At 30.6% G+C, this 16002-nt stretch overlaps 1 long non-coding RNA gene across 1 annotated transcript; it reads left to right on the top strand.

Annotated features, from left to right (window-relative positions):
* Nucleotides 1-11328: 11328 nt before the first annotated feature.
* Nucleotides 11329-13234, top strand: LOC109121584 (uncharacterized). Its single transcript, XR_002028846.2, has 2 exons — nucleotides 11329-11583; nucleotides 13053-13234. It is a non-coding gene; the product is annotated as an uncharacterized LOC109121584 (long non-coding RNA).
* Nucleotides 13235-16002: the final 2768 nt, after the last annotated feature.

A 16002-nucleotide genomic window follows, 5' to 3' on the forward strand; every position in this document is an offset into this window, starting at 1 on the left:
TACAAATTAGTATTTTTACTATTTAAATAAAAATAATGATAAAAGAAGAAGAAAATTAAGATGAATACAAGTATTTCTATTAATAATAGGGCTAAGGAGATATATAAGTTTATTTTTACTTTATAGGCACGTATCGTTGACTCATATTTGAGTAGACAATATTTACAGAAATGGGTTTAGATTGTTATATATTATGAATTTTTTTTTTTTGTAGTTAATTATCAAATTAATTTTGCTTTTAAAAACAATGCGAGCGTGTCCCATTAAAATTCAAATTTACATTTATATAAATAAATATCAAGTTATGAATTTCTAGTTTTTTACCACTATGGAGTCCAAATAAAATATGAGAAATTATGTTTTAGTGCTTAATTTTGGGAGTTATTAATTCAACTTAATTTGGAGGAATGGACCAAAATAAAAACTAATTTCCACAAATGATCAAGATACATGATATACAACTCTTATATTTTCTATTTCTTTGAATTTATGAGCAATCAATGCCGAGGTGTTTTACTCAAAGTATTTTTAATTAAAGTATTTTTTCATGAAGTGTTTTTAGAAGAATCATTATTTAGTTTTTCTTTTTTTTTGTTTTCCAAAAAACATTATAAGTAATTTTTTTAATATTACAAAGATTTTTCAAAATTTTAAAAATATTTTTTAAATTTTGCTAAATATCTAATGTTTTTTTTTTAAAAAAAAATACTTCTAAAATCTTTGTGAAATGAACTCTTAATTGATCATTCAAAATAAGACAAGAAAAATTCATACATAAAAAAGCAAAGTAGTAGGCTAGTAGCTAGCCACTTGATATCCATAAAACATGAAAATATGTTCATACAAGACTAAGGAAATAGTAATTACATATGATGGGTTTAGAGACATATTCTTGAATTCTCATTCTATGGGGTTGGGTGGTGCAGCAGGCAGCAGGCAGCAGGCATCTTGAACCATCATCGATCCTTCAGCCTTCAGCCTTCAGCTCTTTGGACGAAGCTGGACGTCTGTGTTTAGAAGGGAAGAGGGAAGTGATAAAATGGAGGATGGAATCAAATACCTTCTTCTTCACAAGCTTCCTCTTTGGTGGAATCACGCTCCCATTCTTTTTGGTCTTCAGCTTTGGCTCTGCCCTGTCCCTCACCACTCCTCCCTCGTCACCTGGGTTCTCCTTTGCCATGCCCATCATCTCCTTCCCTCCTCACTTCTTCCTGGGAATCAAATACTGAGAGGAATATAGGATGTAGCAGCGCTCAATGAATTCAAATCAATAGCATAGCTTCCTAGCTAGCTAGCATCCTCTTTTTGTGTGGAGGGGTGGCCGTGATATAAGGGCCTTGACTTACCAAAACAACAAAGGTTAAAACTGAACTTTTCTGTATTAATATGAAAGTCAATCTTCAGACAATCACGGATGAGGAATAAGAAAAATGAAACGTGAATGATAGAGACATATAATTGAGGGGTGCATGAAAGTGTCAATTGTTAGCTTTTTTTTTTCTTATAATGTGTGCTCGTATATAATTATATTTATATGAATATTATTTAAGGGTATTAATGAATAGATAGGTGAACTAATTGATTAGACATCTAAGAGTCTTATGTATAAAAATGTCAATTATTAGTTTTTTTTTCCCTATAATGTGTGTCATATATAATTATATTTGTATGAATATTATTTAAAGGTATCAATTGATAGGTAGATGAATAAATTGATTGGGTATCCAAAAGTCTTATGCATGGAAGATTCAAATTATAAATGAGGAATTGGAAAATCTAATTTATATGAATGTGGTGTTACAACTTTTGTAACCCTATTATTATGAATTTTATTTTATATATTATGTTCATGAGTAATGGAGGGAAATGAAAAAGTATAACTTATATAATTATATAGATGCATTCAAGTTTATAATCCACCATTACCCATTAATTTGTACATAATAGGTGTAAATAATGAATATAACTCTCATATAGTCTTTGATGGGAAGATTAAGAGATATACAACTTTTTATAAGTTGAGGTCCAAAACCACACTCTTATTTTTATGTTATTTTATTGTTTTATTTTTAACAACATATACTATATAAGTGATCCATCAACTATACGTAACGAGTTGAAGACATTGACAATCCAATTCATAAGTGACTCAATCTCACTTCAAAAGTATTATTGGTATCATGAATTAAGATAATAATATGATCATTATTTTAGTACTTATATTTATTTTATTTTATATATCTAAAATTATCTTTTAAAATAATTATTTACGCGTAAAGTTCGTAAAAGTTTAGTTAACATCAATTGTCATATCGAAAATTTTCGTTTACTTCATAAATTCATTTTCTACAAAGCAAACTGGGTCAAATACCTAGACTTGCATTTGGATCTGGACGGCTGAAAATGAAACTAGAATGAATCAACCAAGGGTGGTTAAAATATTCAAAATTTGAAAGTACTGTCATTCTAAAAATGTGAGAGGAAAATGAACCTAGCTAAATTTCAATCAAATCAACAATATTAAATAATTTCAATCAACCAGTATCCTAATATATAATCTGACATTGAATATTTTGTCCAAGAAAGAGGTCGAATGAGACCAAAAAGTCTCCATGCCTTGTAGGGAGACACACTGGTCACTTTCCAGCAGGAAAATGACATCTTGGACTAGCCCCTTAAAATTGATCATTCTTAATCATCAACTCTAACAATGATTCATGTTCATGTATTGGAGAGATTTTTTTTCAATCCTCACATGTGTAATTGGCCGATCTTTTTTATTTAAAATTATTATTATTATTAATATTAAATTGTTTCCCAAAAAGTAGAAGATCAAGTCCCAATTCTTTGCATTTTGTACTAGTCAATTCAACGATGTAATTCGATCATTTGATTTTTCCCTAATCCGTACGTGTTCTTTGGTTTGGATGTAGGTTATACCTTGTGCCCTACTGTCTCTTCTTGTTCATCCATCTACTCCGCACCATGTTATAAACGGGATTTTCTGGGTTTTTTTTTGTGTTTATTTGGAAGTTGCTTTTGTACCACCTCAACTATGCATGATGCATAACATAAAGGTATGATACAGAGTGACATAGATAAATATATGACTTTGAACCAATAAAAATGATAAAAATGGAAAAAAAGTAAAGTTATTTTGATGATTTTAGTATTAAAAGAGAGAGAGAGAGAGAGAGAGAATGATTTAGGTTAGATACTCTTATACAAAAAGTCGGAATACATGAGAAATTATAAAAGTTCCCTCATCTTCTTCCTCTTTCCAAACCCTAACTCTAATCCTAGATTTTCTTTCATTCCTTTCCCCTCCTTTCTTTCTATGCCTCGTTTCCGTGTGGGAATGGAGAGGTTTCTTTAGGTGAATTATTGTCAAGGTTAAGCATGAAATAATGATTAGAGCACAACAGAAAAAAAGTGTTCTTCATACGCCAATACCAACCATTTCATTAGAAAACTAGACAGCAAAAACAAGTGGTCTAAAACAAAAATGAACTAAAATTAATCAAAAAAATATGACAATGAATACATTCAACCAAAAAAAAAAAAAAAAAACTAAGGACAATTACACCAATTGATATAGAAAGAGAAATGTTCTTGAGGAAGAATCAAAAGGCTTCAAGTTTTGTTCCATCATATATTGAATTTTTGGAACTAATGGTCTATACATTTTATGAACTAAATTACTCACTACTTACTACTCATTACAAAAAACAAAGATTAAATACCTATATATTTCATAGGTAATCATCTACTAAATTACAACGATGAATACATGGTTTCACTTTTTGAAAGATGTGGGACATTATAGTCCATCAACCTTGAGACCTAGCATCTTTATTGACACACTTTCAATCGGAGATCATGTTCTAATAATATTTTATCATGACCCCACTCTTCATCCAATATTGTCGGGTTTAGAACTATAATAACACACACATGATCCATCAGACGCCCTTTATTTTACTTCTTTATTAGGCCTACACTCTCTATACGATGTGAAACACTACATTTTAATGTATTAATAACAGCTAAAATTACAAAACAATGAACAATTCTAAGTAATCAACTTGGAGTGACCGATGATAAAATGAGTTGATGGATTAGCACCCTAGCAGACCATCTACTCCTAAGGCTCCTCACCAAATACCTTTCCAAGAAATCCTTCCCATCCCTTAATATGTAACTTGGCAAGTGTTTTTTAGGTTTTTATTTGTTCTTAAAAAAATTCAGCTCATAGCTGCGTTTTTCATTTTTTTTTTTAATTAATGCAACTCAGGCTTGCAGTTCTGATTTTAAAAAAAGTCCATGTTGACATCCACATGTATGAAGCAAACAAGAATGGGCATTAGTTCTGAAACCAATTTGTGTGTGTGTGTGTGTGTTTTTTTTAAATATTTTGGCCAAAAACTCTGATTTTTTTCCCTTGTATTTTGTGACAATAATTATATGTAAAATTAAAAAGTCATTGTTGACTTAGAGTCTTAAGTTTCAATTACATCTTAACCATGTTAAGGAGTACAATATGTATATTAAATTCAAATCCTATAAGCTTAGGTTTTTGGAAAATTGATTGTTTAATATGGTATTAGAACTTAGTTTGACACTTCTCTCTATAATGTGTATTTCCCATATTTGTTTTGTTGGATAGGAAAATTGGTAGTTCACAAAATCTTGAAAACAAATAGAAAGAATCAAATAGGAAGGAAGCCACAAGAGCTATCAAATGGAGGAAACAAAAAAGTGTTAAGATATGGACTCACATATCTCACAATAATTCATGACTAACCTATTCACTTCTTCAATTTGTTTTAAATTCATTCAAGAGTATGGGTCACCTATGTGTAGAGCCCAAACGCCATCATGAGCCTTAGATAATGGGCTTAAGACTCGTGAGGTCTAATAGCCCAATGGGTATGGTCCCTAAGGCAGGAGGGTATAAAAGGTCAATGGTCTGTTCATTTGTTAATATCACTTTTTGAATAGAGCAGAACTCTAATCTCTCCTGCTTCCCATTGCTAGAGAGAATCCAGTGACGGTGGTTACCCTCCTTGGCCTTAGAAGATCCATACATCTTCAACCAAAAATTCAGAAATGGATTCGGATATGTTCCATGTGAATAAATGCATGTTCTAAATGAATTGATAAATATATCCTGCATATGTTTTGGTGATAATGGAGATCAAAGATAAATAACAAAAGGATCGTATAAAATTGTGAAATGTGAAAACAATAAATATAAATTATCAAAAATAAATTAATAAAAGGACAAAACACTTATTCCTTAATATTTAAGATTTTTTTTATTAAAAAAATCATATTATTTTAAACGTTTAGGAATTTAATCACAAAATGTTTCCTTCCCTCAACCTTGTCCTCATTTTTCATATTCACCATTTTTTTTTTCTTTTATGTTTATCCATTATAAACTCTCACTCTTTCTTTTTCCCTCAATCCCTATCCATTACTCTTAATTCTCCTAAAATTTTGATTTTCTAGAAAATTTGTGATGGACTTGTTTACGCTCATGTTAAAAACTCAAATTTAACTCTACTTTCGCTATGGAATTCCTTTTCCAAGAAATCATTTTTGCATTTTTGGCAAAGTTAAGGAGTTCTAGGCCTAAAGATGGTAGGGTGTTAGAGATCAGTGGAGGTTCCTCCACGTACAAAAATTCAATGTTGGATGTAAAAGCCATGAGCAAGAAGAACCATAGTATGTGTTAAATTCCCTTACCTGCCACAAATTTCAAATACTGCGGTGCAACTTTTACACATAAATGTGGTAACTTTTGGGAAACTTTTACACATGAATGTGGTAACTTTTGGTGGTGGTGGGGGAAGCGGGGGTTGGGCTTAAATGGTTTGAATAATTTTTAGATTGGTTTAGTATAAATTAGGAGTTGGGCTGTTGGTTTATATAAAAATTAATATTAATTAATAATTGATCGGGTTTGGATTAGCTTAGATATAATGAGCTAGGTTGTTAGGTTTTAGTTGATTTTAGTTATTTTTGGGCTTAATTGTGAGTATTGATAGGGGTATTTTTGAAAAAAGAAAAAAAGGCAAACACATCATACTTTTATAAATAGTATCCATCATGACAGATCCAATCTACTTAACAACAAATATAACCACAAGAAAAATGGTATGGTACGACAACAAACTCAAATTTTGGGTCTTTAAAGTATATGACTAAATCTAAGTTATTGAATAAAAATACAAAGAAATAGGATAAAAGTACAAAACAATTAAGTTAAGGTACAAGGAAATTGGATATGTAGCAATGCAAACTAACATTAATTTTAATGATGTGATGATTTGTATTGCATGTCACTTTTCCTTAATTGCATTGAAAATTTACTTTTTCCATACCTCAAAAAGGCCCTAACCATAAGGGAAGATATAAAACAATAAATCGAGCATGCTCTTTTAAAATCCTACTACTAACTATAGTTGAAAAAATATATATCGATAAGTTGATTAGTTCCAATTCATTGATTTAATATGGTATTGTATTTTTAGATAATCTTTGTTTTGGAAATGGCAAAAAAAAATAAAATCATCACATGATGGGGAGGGACCTTTTTTTATCACTTGGGACTATTCGAAAATGTCACATAGGTGGATAGAAAAATGTGTTGGTGATTTAAGCTTTTAACAAAGTAGTTATATTGTGTGTCCGGCTCATACAATTATTATAAGTTGAGGGCAAGTTTTGGCCCAACCTTAAGCTTAAGACCTTGGGCTCGATTACATGTCCGTAAAAAGAATTTGAGATAGGGCTTTGCTTGGTTGGGACAAATTTGGTTTTGGTCCAATAAACTATCTCCTTATGGGTGTAAATTTTAGGAAGAAAATGATATTTCTTTTGATGAATAATAAGATATTCGATTACCTTATGAAATGCTCAAGATCCAGATAGGTTGTTTCACTAGACAAAATTTTCACTTCAAGTCATGAATAAAACTACGAATATGAGAACCATTCGTTTCTCATAGTACAAAAGTCTTGACCTTCGTTTTCATGGAGAAAACATAATAACTTTAAGACAAATGACTTTTTATTTCTTTAGAAGAAAAATTATTCTTTCTTATGTTTTATGAAGAAAGAAGAAAACATATTTCTTCACCTTTGTTTTCAGGAAGAGAGAGAGAAAATGTATATTTCTCTCTCTAGTTTTTCATGGAGAGAGTTTTCACAAAGAGAGAATTTTCTCTTAAGAGAGAAAAAAACTTTTTTTTTTAAATAGTGGCAATTTTTGGATAGTTTTAAAACTCTCAAAAACTACTCCCCTTATTTCTCCCATTAATTGGGTCAGTCAAGTCAGCCCATTTGGGCACCTAAACCCAACTCTAACATCTTTTGTTAGTCTTAAATAATTCGCCAAATTGTCAAATTTTCTTTAAAAAAATCATAATTTAAATTCATTTTTTATAAAAAATATTGTATAAAATATTTCATAAGTTGATATATTATTATATTATTATTATTTTTTTATAAAATAAGTAACGTTGTTAGAAATATCTTTATAATTGTAAATATTTTAAGTTATAAAGGGAAAAATTTATAAGATAAAGATGAACTTGTAAAGACTATATGATATAAATAAAAATATTTTTTATAATATAGTAAAACGATCATGTCTTATCCATGGATATAGACATAATTGACCATAAAACTTCATGTATCTTTGTATGGATTGTTTTATTTTTGTATTCTTAAAATAATATTATTTTTATTAAATATTTGTATTAATAATATCTTTATCTATTTTAACATAGATACACTTTTTAAAAAAAAATTAATTTTTTAAAAACTGAAAAAATAAAATTGTAAATTATTAATTAACATTTTTAATATGGGATTTGGGAAGCCAACATCTAATTTCTTAGGTTTGAATCAAATAATTAGTTGTACCACTTGTTGCTTTTATTTCTTATGTAAAATTGAATTCCTAAAATCACATGTACAGAACAATTGACAGCATTACTATTATCAATAGGTTATAAACAAAAAATTCAACTCTGGTCCATCCATTAGAGCTTTAAGGTAGAAGGTAAATTTTATTTTTTATATAAAATTTTTAATTTTATTTTAATTTTGAAAAAGGTGCATCCAAACTTTACGTTAAGATTTATTTGACAACTGTTTCTGATAAGAGAAAATAGAAAATATGATGATTTCACATAACATCTTTTAATCATTTTCAATTGTTTTCACTTATTTTTAACAATTGTTTTAAAAATTAATTATACAAACGTATATAATGATTATAAATAAGGTTGTAAAGATAAAAATTATTTTTAAAACACATTTAAAAATATTAAAAACATTTCAAGTTCTAAACAAATTTTGTTTTATAAAATAAAAAACTATTCTTAAAAACCATTTTTTCACCGCTATTTTAAAAAAATAGTTACCAAACATATCTTAACTTTTCAAATTTAAGCAGTATGAAATTGACCACCATAGTCCTTATTTGGTTGTGTAAAAATGGTGTCAACGCCTCACTCACTCGGGGCCTCAATGTTGTCCTATTAAAACATGTGACACTAGGATACATTAGTGAAATTTTATCTATGAATATGGGACATAAGCTTCTTTATCAACTTGTAAAAAGAGCAACTAAAAAATTTGGATTTGTTTGTTAATTTTTTTCATTTTTTTAAATAATTCTAAATTGTTTTCATAAATAAAATTATATTTAGAAACATAAATTCGAAAAATAGTTATTATATAATTATGTCTAATACCAAAGTTTTCAGTATTCTTCATCTTATTGATTATTGTTGAAAAAACCATATAAAACACAATTAAATGCAATTATTTTGTTATTAAAAATATATTTTTTTCTCAAAAAATTCTAAAATTTATCAAAGATTTCTTGAACATGTTTTTAAAATTAGAAAATTTATTTTTTATTTTTAAGAGCAACAAAATTGTTTTTAAGAACAATTATCAAATGAATTGTTAGTCTCTATTTGAAAAGTATTTTAAAAAATAATTCTAAAAAATAACTTTCAAAAAATTTATTTTATAAAATAAAAGTTCATTTGAGAATCGAAAGTATTTTTAACATGCTTTTCATATTTTCAAATATGTTTTGAAAATTACTTTTTTAATCATTTTTTGTATTTAGAGAATTATTTTTTAAAATAACATTGAGAAAATTAGTGACGACAATTAAAAAGTAGTCATTGATAATATTTTGTTTTTTAATTGTAAAGTGTGTTTTTCAATTTTCTTTATTTTAGAGAATAGAAAATTATTTTAAAAAATAATTATCAAATAGAGTTTTGTAAGACAGTATATTTGAAATTCATTTTTATAGTAATTTTGAATTGTTTTTAACAAAATTATCTCAGAGAACATTAACTACATGAAAACAAACCTTTCTAAAGGTATATTATATTATCTCAATACATGAATTTCATCATGCTTATCTCTTAATCTACTCATCCCTCTACACGACACTTTTTCTTCGGTTTCTATGCCCACCAAGTACGATGAGGAGTTACCTTTTCATTATTCCTCTTACTTTAGGTATTTCTATTTGATCTCCTCTCTTACCAAGTCCAACTTGTATATAATGCAAAAATTTACAAGATATTTTTCATATTTTTAATTATTTTTTCACAATATTTTAAAAAGTCATATTAATTTTTTGGAAGACAACAGTTTCCAAATTAGGGCTAAAGTGGATATTGTCTTATTCTCCAATGTGTCTATAAGTTTCCTAGCTCTAATCATCATATACATGGAATGTGGGCGGATACTAAAATTAAAGAGACGTGCCAAATTCAATGATGACACGTTTTTCAACACCTATGGCCCATCTATACTGCCCATGCATTTTCTTTTCGTTTCTTTCATACATGTGTTTCATGAAATGGTTGCGCCATTTCCACGTACAATATTCTTGAAATTAAGGAAACTATAAATTTGATATGATTTAATAATTGAAGAAGCAGTGGCACAAAAGTCACGATTGTCTCTCCTTATCATTTTGGTTTGAAAAACAAAGCACAAGAATTGGTCCACCATTCGTGCACGGAATCCATATTCCATTCAACTACTGGTAGCGGTTGGTGCTGTCGGACAGTAGGACTGGATAAAGCATGACAAAGCACATCATAATTAGTTTTGACAATAAAAGCTATCCACTCCCCCATTAAAATAGTCGTTTTTCCCTTGGAAAGTTCTAAGGCCTTAACGTGTTTGATTTTTTTTTTTTTTTTTTTTGTTATAAAAAAGAACGTAAAATCATTTACTTTATTTCGTGGCTCATATTTAGTCTGTAAAAATCTTCTCTTACAATTTACTATCAAAATTATCAGAAAGGAAAAAAAGGAAAAAAAAAAAAAGAAGAAGAAAAGAATAGAAAAAAAAGGGGTGGGCTGCTGGCTTCTGCAGAAAGCTCACCGGTGATTCCAGGTAGATATAGCTGCTGGGATCGCCATCCAAAGGTACAATCCTTGAGATATTAAATTTAGAAGAGGAATCAGTACAGTTGACAGTTGCAAGCAACTATATATATATATATATATGTACATCGGAAAAGTCCTTAATTAATCATTAATTAACATAAAGGTAAGCTCGGAGCTCAGGAGCTTTTGCTGGGGCAGCCATGGTGGGTGGGGGAATGAGGCAAGACTGCAGCTTTTATGTAATCGTACATCATCTTCTTCACTAACCTTCTTTTGGGTGGATTCAGCTCCACCTCCATAGTCTTGCCTCCATTCTTGTTGGGTTCGACACTTGCTTCTGATATGGAGCTTGCTCCAGACATGCTTCGGACCACTTCTCCACTAGCCCTCTTCTCCATTCCACTCTCTCTGACTCAGCCTATGAGTTGCAGCTTCCTTTTTTTTATTTTTTATTTGGAGTCATAAAATAAGACCGAGGATGGGCCTTAAAACAGAGGGGAGAGCCAATCAGATTCTAACTTGGGAATTAAGCCACTCCACATGGGTGGAACCCACCTCATGTCATATAGTCTCCTTTGACTAAACCCCACATCTCAGGCCCTAGAATGATGACACGTATACACTACTGTGGGTTTAGGTTGCACGTGCGGTTGTTCCTTCTAGAGATATTTGTGATGGTTATCATATGTAGTGGCGGACTATCGTTTTTACCGTACTCACGAGTCACGACCCATTCGTTGATAAGATGGAAATGGGGACCTGGTTTACGTACAGCACATTTATTGGTCCAACCCGGCCCAAGTAGTGTGAAAATGGGCTGCACGTTCAGGTGGGCTGGAGCCCATAGGTGACCTATGAACAGAGATAGAAGAAGAAGAAAGCGGGGAGAAATGAGAATTGAAAAATGAAAATAACGTCGAAGAAGCAGAGCAACAGCGATAACAAGAAGTGGCTACTGGCCGCCATCTCAAATCTTCCATTTTACGATGAATAGGAAGACCAACCTACTACTACTAAAGAGGCAAAGGTGGAAGATGATGGGGAGTTTCGCCGCCGCAAAATACTCGATTCATCCGACGGCCCATCCATCCAACAACTCGTCGACTCCTTTCAAACCCAAGGGAGACAAGATTGCTGAGGTACTTGCAAATCATTTTTTCCTAATCGTCCTAATAATTGCGTCAGTTTCTTTTCATCTTCTACTACTTCTTCTGTTTTCTCGGAAAACAAACGGAATTTATTAATCAATTTGGATTTTTGTTTTATGCATTGTGTTTTTTTGGATGGTACGGGGGAAATTAGGGTTTTTAATTGGGTGCTCTTAGGGTTTGTTCGTGATTTCTTGCAATTCAATCTGATACTTTGATTAATCACTCGTTCAGGATTAAGTGTACATGTGGTAGTTTAGCAGACAATGTTCAGTTTCTCTAGGCTTACATCTTGAGACCTGAATTTTACTTTAGACCATCTCCATGAAAAGCTATTATCAGCTCTCACCATCGACTTCAAGCACGCGGAAAGGATATTTGATAGCTGAGTAATTCTGGTGGAGGCGAGGTTACGCTCCCATCGTTGTCCATGAGAAATGCAATCTCTTAAGAAATTCATTGACCTCTTTAGAATGCCCGTAGCTTCCCTTTCACTTCATTTGATCAATTCTTTCTCAAATTTTCACAATCCTTCAAATTAGATGTTAATGTTTGAACTCGTCCTGTGTTTCTCCCCCAAGTAAATTCACTCTGGAACTTTTTCCAGCCAAATGCCCCCAGTTGGGGAATATTGAACATAATATGGGTGGGTTAAAGAGACAGGTTACTTCAAGTTGGTTTAGCCCATCACGCTGCAAGTTCCTCACAAATACATGTAGAAGCACTTAGTTGTCTTGCTTAAAGCCCCTTAAAAGTATAAATACCCCAAGCAAGCTTCTTTTATTTCCCTTCATGAAAGTGTTAGGAAGCAGAATTTTTCCCATGTTCTTTGATGCACTCCTTTGGACACCCTCTTAATACAGTCCTTATTTGCCTATAAAAAAATTGACGTTTACATCATATTGTCTTAACGATTTTTCTCAGCATCATACAAAAATAAAAGACCTACAATAGACATGTTTTCCATGTAAAATTAGTAGTGATGTCAAAGTAAAATAACACCTAACATTTTATCAAAATTGAAAAGATATAATAAATAAATTCTCCAATTATAATTAATAATATATTATTATAAATGATTCATCTTACCGTCTTTATATTTCATCTATTTTTTTTTTTTAATGTCAAATCCAAGTACTTGCACTCATAATTGAAATCCTTTTCAACTGAATCCCATGTTTTCAGACGTTGGGATACAAAGGATCCGACACCTAGATACGTACTTGTACCCGATACCTCTACCTAAGCCCATGTAAAATAGGTCACATCTATTTAAGTTCTAATTCCATTATTTGAAAGGTCATAGTCCTAGGAAATGTGTTCACCTGTAAATTAAGCATGTTATTACATATTACATGTCTTCATTTGCATCATTTCTATGTTTGCCTTTGTCTCTCGTTTTTATATTTTGTTCTTTTTGTAATCTTTAATTATCGTGTTTTTTTACGTTTTTGTCATAGGTTCCGATACTTGATTATTTTCAGGCAGGTTGCTATTCCTGATCTTGTTCTGACGTATAAATGAGGCATGATGTAATAGATAGTGAGTCTAATATTTCTGTTGCTATTGATTCTTATTAATTAGATTTGGAATGACATTAATATTAATATTATTAATATTAATATACGCTCATATTATTCATTAGGGTCGGCCTAAAGAATAAAAATTGAAAAAATATCATCAATCAATACCATTTGTACATATTTAAGTATTATTATTTATATTATAGTCCTATTTCTTTTGTATTTTTGTTTAATAACTTGTTCGAAAGTTAAAGCTTCGGGAGTACATCCTATAAAAATATAGATAAAATCATTTTTGAAGTAATTGGATCCCAAGTCAAAATTGTTGACTATTTTTTAAATATATATTTTTTTTTATTGTTTTATGTAGCCCACTCACCTGGAAATTTGAAACTAATATTTAATTGTCTCAATTTTTAATAAAATAAATAAGTACTCTTAACAGTCTCAATCATTCTTTAATTATTGGGTTTGTCTTGTTTATTTGGACCAAATTAAATAAACAACGCCCCCTTTACACAGATTTTGTTGTAACTATATTATAATACTAACTGTCGGAGTAAAATAAAAAAAGTTCACGTCAAGTTTAGAATTTTTTTTTTTTTTTGGGTACTTATCATTTTATTTATTTAACAAAAAAGGCAAATTACAAGAAAAAAAAATTAAACCGCAGACCTCAGCCTCCTTTTTGACATGTCTTCTTTTTGTTTTTAATTGTGACTTATCATTTTATTTTTTTAACCAAAAAAAAGAAGAGAAAATACAAAAATAAATAAATAATTAAATAATTATGGACAAGTGCAAGTGGACGGACATCCATCTTTCTAGAATGAATGACTTGTCTATTTTGGATTGAATTTAGACTCCACACTTAATCCATGCTACAATAAGTCTTTCTTCTCGGATGATTCATTGCGTCTAGAAATTAATAAAATGCTGTGATGTAATATCATGAACAATTTTTGACCAAACAACCTTGAAGTTGATGTTAAAACAAATTTTAGATAATTAATTTGATAAAAAAAAACCAGAGTCATGAATATTTTTCAGCGGTCAACAAAAACAAATGAATACTATAAAAGGGTGATTCTATTTATCCTTATATATATATATATATAATTTTTGAATTTTTACAAAATATAAAATCAAAAAGAGGAAGTAGGAAGACAAGACGAGTGTTTTCTTTATATAATAAGTACAAATATTTACGCCAAGTCATTGTAAAAATAAAAAATTAAAAACGTGTAATGGACTACATGACACTGACAGTTCAGAAGTTATCAACCCAATTGCACACGTGAATCCGTGATCACTGGAGGTCGACGAGCCGGTTCCGGCATATGACCGGCTACCACGGCAACGTCAACTTTCCCGCAACTTCTTTTTAATGAATCCGCTGATCGATATCCACTCCTAAATCAGTGCTAGGTATGTCGGTGAAGTTTCCGGCGAAGCACCGCTCTACGGTTACTTCCGGCGACATTTTTCTTTTTCAGTGAATCAGCAAACATTTGGCTGTCGGAAAAATGAAAAATGAAAGATGAGAGATGATAAAAGAGGAGCGGAAATACCAAATTAAAGTCCGAACAGAACTCATCCAACAAGCCCATTTATTATACACTTTATATATCCTCGAAATATAAGCATATATATGACATTTGTAGGTTAGACTAAGTGATGGTTTGGTTTTGGGTGGGGGAAGGTGGGGTGCTATGAGATTGAGAAGGCTTCTTCAGCAGGGAAGCAATGAAATTGAGAACAGAATCAAACACCATCCGCTTCACCAGCCTCTTCTTTGCTGGAATCACGCTCCCATTTCCCTTATTCTTGGGTTTCAGCCTCCGCCCTCCGCCACCTGGGCGCTGCCTCTCCGCCACCATTGCTAGCTATCACTTCCTCTCTCTCTTGTTTACGTACGCAGGTTATCGAGAAAAGCAAGAGTCACAAATATATAGAGGGAGAAAGCGCCGATCCGCTTGGTTGCTTCCTGGAAGGTAGCTCCTTGGGCTTGGATTTCGACGGCAAGTTGGATTGGGCCGACCTTCCCCTCAGTAGCTTCCTGGTACATGGGAGTCTCCAATTTCAAACATTTGTTTTCAAAAGGGCACCTAATCTGAATTTTTTGGATTAATTGAATCTGTACTTCCTTTCCTTTTCTTTCCTTTCTTTCATTTTCATGTATTAATGTAAGAATCCTTTTTTTTTTTTGACTTCGAAACACCATGCCCACGAGATTTGACAAAAAATAGCCCACCTTATAAAAATTATACACCAATCAAAACATGATTTCAAAATAATGTCCTAACTCAGTGCATCTATGCTATATAGGCACCCACATCATAAAAACTATTTATAAAAAAAAAAAATCAAAATCATAGTTACTAACTACGATTCTATGCTTAAAGTTAAAACTGTGATTAGTGACTACAGTTTTAAACTTAATTTTAAACCCACAATTAGTTGTGACTTAATATATATTGTTTTATTTAAAATATTTAACTTTATTTTTTAAAATAAATTTATCATATTATTTTTATTTTATATTTATTAAAATATGTAAGTGATTAATAAACTTATATAATTATTTAAAAATAATAACATATGAAACAAATAATTGGTATTTTAAATTTGATAAAAAAATAATTTTTGTTTTGTTGTAAAATAAAAGAATAAGAAGAACAAAAGACGAGCATAAACTAAGATGTTAAAAAAAAGTAGAATAAAATATAGGAAGAGAACAAAATGAATTTTAATTAGAGGTATCTTCTTTTTATAGAAAGTTACAAAGAGATATACATCAATATGGATGATCATCCACAAGTTCCTCTAATCCGATAAATTTCTCATATTTTATAATACTTCCCCTTGATTGTTCTCCATGATATTG

The sequence above is a fragment of the Vitis vinifera genome, chromosome 18 (genome assembly GCF_030704535.1).
Source record: "Vitis vinifera cultivar Pinot Noir 40024 chromosome 18, ASM3070453v1".
NCBI lineage: Eukaryota > Viridiplantae > Streptophyta > Magnoliopsida > Vitales > Vitaceae > Vitis > Vitis vinifera.